Here is a 6,928-nt window from a genome sequence, read left to right as displayed (position 1 = left end):
TCCAGATGTAGCCACCGTGGCGTTTTTGCTGTGAGAGTGCAGTGACAGTATGGGTGCAGTTGCTCGCTGCACCCTCCACGTTGCAGCTGTGGGTGAAACATGCCGTGGCTGACATATCAGTGATGTTTATTAAGAGACGAGTCTATCAGGTCTCATAAGCCAGTTCTCGCAGGCGGCAGATCTTTTGTTTCTTCCGGAGGGTGTCATCAATCTTGCGTGGCTGCGCTCTCCTGAGCGCTTGATGGGAGATCACGGATTCCTCCCTCCCATTGCAATGGGTTCAGTGGTAGAGGCAGGTACACACACACACACACACACAGAGATACACACAGAGAGGAGACTACATGCTCTGCAGAGCACCACCATTCTGGGATGGAAAATACAGAGGGAGACTCAGCAGACATGACACTGTAATTCTCAGTGTTACTAAGAGGGATGAACTCACTATTAAAAGGAGTAAAATGAGCAGCATTTGTATATTTGTTCTGAATTTAACCAAAGGAAGGTTTTATTTTCTCATAAATATGTGACTTTCTTTGGCTGCATGACTTCCATTGTGTGTATTACATGGTTGCCAGTTTAGGGCATTCATCTCCAAGGACTCATCTGTCCTGTCAAAATCTGGAATAACAGTGGGATTTTCAATGTGTGTGCATGAACCTCTGCATTGTCCTTATTAAGGAATTTGATCTTCATTTGGTTCATTTAGTGGCTGTTCTCATGACCATGGAACATAATCTTCAATGAAATGCTTAGTCAGTTTTAGAAAATCTAGAAAAGTGCTTTAACATCTAGGTGGTTTCTATGGCAACATGATAAATCCAGAAAAATGGAAATTCAACGCAGACAACGCAGAAATGTACAACAGTAAAAGTAGTATATACACTACCATTCCAAAGTTTGGGGTCACCAGGCCAGTTCTACAGCTTCTCTGCTCAGCATAACAGTTCAGCTGTGCTAACATAATTTCACAGGAGTTTTCTAATCATCAATCAGCCTTTTTAACATGATTAGCTAACACAATGTACCATCAGAACACAGAAGTGATGGTTGCTGTAAAGGGCCTCTGTATACCTTTGTATATATTCCATTAATAATCAGCCTTTTCTAACTAGAATAGTCATTTACCACATTAACAATGTCTAGACTGTCTGTCTGGTTACTTTAATGTTATCTTCATTGAAAAAAAAACATTTTTTAAAAAAACTAAAGACATTTCCAAGTGACCCCAAGCTTTTGAACGGTAGTGTATATATATATGTATGTATACAAGAGTTTTATTGAGTCACTTTTGGAGCCACTTTTAAGGGCAAGGTGGCTCAGTGGTAAAGCAGGGTTGTCCAATAACCAGAAGGTTGGTGGTTCAATCCCAACTCACAACACAACACATTGTTGTGAGTGCACTGCCTCCAGTGCACTCACTGGTGCAGCGCACCTTGTGGGTCATTGTATGACACTGCTTGGCAAAATAAAAAAATAAAAAAATAAAAAAATAAAAAGAGGCAGCGTTGGGTACTACAATGTTTGACACTTTTTGACATTTCTCAGCTCTGGTACTTTGTGTTTATTAGGTGTATTATCTAGTCTGCAGGTAGGGGAGTCCAATAAAGAGCAAGTCACACAGAAACGTTTGTTTGTGTTTCACTCATTTTGTGCTGCTGTGTTTTTCAAGCAATCGGTCACTACTTGGTTAGGCTGTAGCAGCAAAACTTGGAAAAATCCTACCGGTTTTTAGTCTAAGGAATCATCAAGATGCCAGCGTCTGGGTTGGGCTGCAAAAATACACCTCGCTGCTGCACTCTATATCTGTTAGATACTTACTATACAGAGACTGGTCTGGGCTATTGTGGGAGTTCACAAATTTCTTTATCATACATTTGTTTCTGTGCAATCTTCCAAAGCTCCTGAGCTGCTTCTAAATGGAGAATGTGGTGAAATTTTCATCTATTTAACAACTACTAACGATATATATATATATATATATATATATGTACTATTAAAGATTATATTAAATACAAAGTATGAAAATAAAGACAGTATCAAGTTAGACTAAATTTTAAATTAGTCTTAATTAGCTAATATTCAAATCAAAGTAACAAAAAAAATAAATTAAGACCAGCATAACAGCTGACCCTGTCCATTACCAGTGCAATAGAAGCACATCCACTCAAAGTAAATACGTATTGAATGGTTTTTATGGTGCGGCCCTGCAGTAATATGAAATTGATATACTTGGCATGCAGAGACTTGGACAGAAAGTGCCCTCTGCACCAGCTAAAACCAAATGAAAGTATATAACGGCATCGACTCGCAGTCTTCTGCAGTGTCATAACTTGTATGTAAATCTCAGCAGCTGGGATCACAGACCTTCATTAAGTGCGCTTTAGTAGATTTATGAAGTGATCTGTGCAGGAGTCGTTTGTAGACGCTGTTCGCTTTAGACCCAGACATGATGAATATACTCCACTTGGCTCTGGCTGGACTGCTGAATCTGAAATTGGTGCTGTCCAGAGAACGCAGCTTGTTGCCAGAGCGCCCCTGTTTATTCTGTATCTCTCCTCCACCGTGCTGACCTTTAACAAAATAAGGCACCACTCCTGCAAAGGGCATTCATTCCTTTAAGTATTTCTTGCCATTATGATTCTTTTACATCCTCTGCAGCTGCTACTTTTGTCAGGATTATTAACTGTTTAAGCAGCTCCCCATTCCCTTATTACAAATGATATTCAAACCACATAGAAAGGTTAGCATACTCTGAAATGAGTCCACATGTCTCTTCCAATAGTAATGAACTGAAGGGAACATTTCATACTAATTGCCTTTTTCAGGATGATAATGTGAGGAATGTGTGAAGCGTCAGACGTCCACAGGGAAATACAAATGAAATAAACTCACGTTCACTTTTGACTGGAATCATCTCAGCTGCAGAGCAGAAAGAAGGCGAGGAAGTTTGAATCAATATTTCCTATTAGAGACGCTGATGTTTAAGCCAACAATGACTCGCTCTGAAAGAGGTCCGGAGTATTGTGTGTTCAGGTGTGTGGAGTAATTGAATTCTCCATTGAAAAGGCTCCTCTGATTAAACCAAAGAATAAAAGGAAAATGCAATCAAAGAGATGGCTGCTTGGGACAAAGAGTTACCTTCAAAGTTTGTCATGGAAGTTATTTTGATTAATGTGGACTCACTTCCTGCAGCAGCTCTGTGAGAGAAAAGACGCCGGATTATAATGACTTTTTACATAATTGTTTTCTTGCAAGTTTGATCCTTTACACACCACGCATGCACACCCTGTGTTCTTATTCCTGTGTGTTTATGGCTGCCAGGTGGGGTATTGTGTTAATAGACAGATAAAAATCAGCGAGGAAATGGCCCTCCCAGCGCTGACCCTTCCACCACCCCGACTCTATCTGTCAAGCTGTCCTCCCTCTGACTTTTCACCCTCTGATCCCCATCTCCTGCTTTGGAGTAAGAGAAAACAGACCAGCACTCCCTGAGCACATTGCAGGCTAGTTTAAGACGGCTGCAGAAAAACCAACCGGCGCAGGGCAGCACGTAGAAATCTACAAGCAGAACAAACACTTTTTTGCTGAAATGGAATTTATGTAATTTATGAAGTTACAGTGTATATTTCCTCTCTGTTTCTGGACATAGTGCAGTTTTTCCTCCTCACAACAGTGAGTGACTGACATCTGACAGAGGGTGTTGCTGGAAGGACACACTGTCAACAATAGCGTGCCCCTTGAGTGGATTAATGTTTAAATATGACATTTAAACCCATTCTAACAACCTTACAAATAGAAGCCTACTAGCAGGGCCATTAAAACCCTTTAAGGGACATTCAACATTTGGAAGAGTTTTCAAGCATAGTGTAGAAATGTGAAAACATTAAATTAGTGCCAGAGGACCACGGAAAGCAGAGAAGAGCTCTGTTGAACAAGCAGAGTAACTTCAACACCCATAGTGCACTGCACTCATTATCCTCTTAGCTCATTTCTATTATGACTGCTGTACAGCAGTTGTGACTACATGATCACAAATAAACAACACATTTGTCGGATAATTGCCTACCCAGAAATCGTTAATGTCGGTTGGACCAGTGTATTTAATCACAGGAGTGGGGTTAACTCCTGGAAACATGGACCTGTCATATTATGTTTTCTTGGTATTGATGAGCTTGTGTTGGAATTTTCCAATTTCTGATCATATTATATCATCAATATTTAAAAAAAAAGATGGTTTTGCTTTGAAGAAAGGTGTTGTTTGGTCTCATGTGCGCTTGATTAATCTGATCTTGGGCAAATTTCATACCCATTAATGTAAATTTGAGGTTGAACACTATCCTTTGTATCCTTTCTTGTCATGTCCCTTGTTTAGTGTTTTTTTTTCCATTTTAGTCATTGGTGGTTTGTTGGTGTTCCGTTTTTGCCAGTATTTGTATTTTCCTGGGTTTTGGTTATGGTAACGTGTGTGTCCTTGTCAGTTTTACTTCCATTGTGATTGCTTGCCCCGCTCTAATGTGTTTCACCTGTGTCTTGTTATCCCTCATGTTTCTATAAGTCTTGTGCTCCTCTTTCTGTTTGTCTCTTTGTACCGTGTTGTTCTCATGTGATACCTGCCTGTGTTTCCTGGGGATTCCCTGTGTCTGGTGTCTTTCAGTTTTTCTATGGACACTTGTTTTTGGATTCTTCTTCACTAAAGCTCACTTTTTGTTGACTTATGTTGGACTCTGCCTTTTTTGTCTGTGTATGGATCCCAACATTTCTCCAGCTCATAACATTTCTACAAGAAAATCACTTGATTTTTCTCCCAATCAGAAAGCAAATACATCATTTTTACACAGACCCCTACTGTCCAAAAAAGATTCTATGCATTTTTTAAGTGATGTTTTTTTCTGACCTGACATAAAAAAGTTAAGTCTAAAAGCAGGCATGGTACCACATGTAGCCTGTACTGCTAGGCACAAAGTTCAAATTGAAATCAAACTCCAAAGTGTCTTTGCAGCTTGCAGTGCACATAAGCTGCACCACCCTCTCCTCCTCCAGACAACTTCTCAGCGCTGTCTTAATTTGATGCTGCAGAGAGAAGCTCCTCTCTGCCCAGAACACCGACAGCCACAGTCCCGTCAGGGTAGCTTGAATAAATAAACACTTTGCTAGCTGTTGCAGACGTAGTGCTGAGAGCTTCATGGATAATTTGACCTGTATAATTTTAATTAAACATTTGATGGGTAACTGTATGTGATAATTACTCCTTTAACTTCAGTTTAGGTTTAAATCTGGACTCCAGTATTAATATGTAGTAAATATCTGCTCTGATCCAGGTGGTATGTTTTGGTTATCTCTGCTCAGCTCCTCTGCTATCTCAGTATCAGTGGTGGATAAAATTTGCTGTGATAAAATGCTGGTGCAGGAGAAAAGTAAGAATCGGTTGCTGTGCTGATTGCTTTCCCCTGCCTGAGTGTCAGATAGTGATCAGTGGGGAAACTCTTGAGTGTGCTTCATCCCATCTGCACCTGCCCGCCGCTGTCCGCCCGTCTGTCTGCGGCCTCTCATTCTGTAGGCCGGGCAGAGCTGAAGCACTGAATGGATGTCTCGAAGGCTGAGGGAGACCTCTCTTTTTAAACTCCCATCTGATAGGACTGGCACAAAAGAGCCAATCACGCTTCTGCTGAAGGCAGTATATTGGAGACACATACATTACAGGGTTAGCAGGTGAAAGAAAGTAAAGCTGAGACACAGAGAAATTAGACGGGCTTCTTTTGTAGCTCTTTCGGGTTGATTTCACCTCAGCAATCCCTGCAAACTGAAAGTGATAGGCAGCTAGAATTTGATTATTTTCTTCTTCTCAGCTCATGCTCTGATGCTGCCCTGACAGCAGCGCAGCCCTGATGAAAACGTAGTGACATCTTCATTCAGTTATTGTCTGGCTGTGTCCTGTGCATTGGCTTCAAACTGTGACTTGAGTGGAATACAAACAGTATATGTTGAGAAAGGAAATCCCAACTTTTTATTAGTATGTTAAGCACATATTTATAAGTTGAGGGCTTGAATTAGTTTTTTTTGATGGCAACAAAACTCACAAAAAGACAAAGTCCTCTAATGGCCTCTCGCCATGTTTTATGTGCCTACATTATATTTGTAATTTAGACCTGGGGAGATTTTTTGATCTTTTTAAAAAGAACTTACAGGTTGAGAAAAGACTGAATGGTATTTATAAAATGATGGTGTTTTTTTATTAGTTTTTTGGAAACATCAAACAAATAGGGGTAGACTGAGTAGCCATCCTCCATGTTTAACTCTTTAAATTTAGTGCAGACATGTTTACATACAGTTTTAGTCTCTATAGATAATTTCCTAATTTAATTCAATTCAGCTCATGTTTTAATGATATTAGGAAGTAAAGGTCTGTCGATTTTTCTTTATACTATGCAGTATAGATGTAGTAGTAGATGCAGTGTATGTCTCACCTTTTTTCCAAACTACACCAGGCACAAAACTCTACAGACCTCACAGATTTTCTGTAAACCACTGCAACTGGACTATTATGTCCTTTATGTGTGAGGATGTGCAACACTCTGTTACATGTGTTTAGCCAAGCACTAGATGTTTGCTATGAAAAGCTCAGTTTTTACTGAACCAGCCATTGCTATGGAAACTGTACTGGTCACTGGGGGGGGGGGGGGGTCAGGTCCAATCACAATTAATTTATTTAGTAAACAGTAGTGATGATGAGTGAGATAATGTGCCAGAAGCCAAAAATGTAACGTGTCCCTGGATGATATGAAAAACTGCCCCTTATCACTTTTTGGCAGCATATGGAACACTCTCAGTAATCAAAAGTTTTAAAATAGAAACAAGTAATATAACTTGGCCCTTTGAACATGTTTTATGTGATTAACTTTTCTTATGAACATTTATTTATTCATAA

Source organism: Parambassis ranga, chromosome 4 (assembly GCF_900634625.1).
Source record: "Parambassis ranga chromosome 4, fParRan2.1, whole genome shotgun sequence".
In the NCBI taxonomy this organism is placed as follows: domain Eukaryota; kingdom Metazoa; phylum Chordata; class Actinopteri; family Ambassidae; genus Parambassis; species Parambassis ranga.
The sequence above is the reverse complement of the archived record's forward strand: the minus strand, read 5'-3'. Positions refer to the sequence as shown.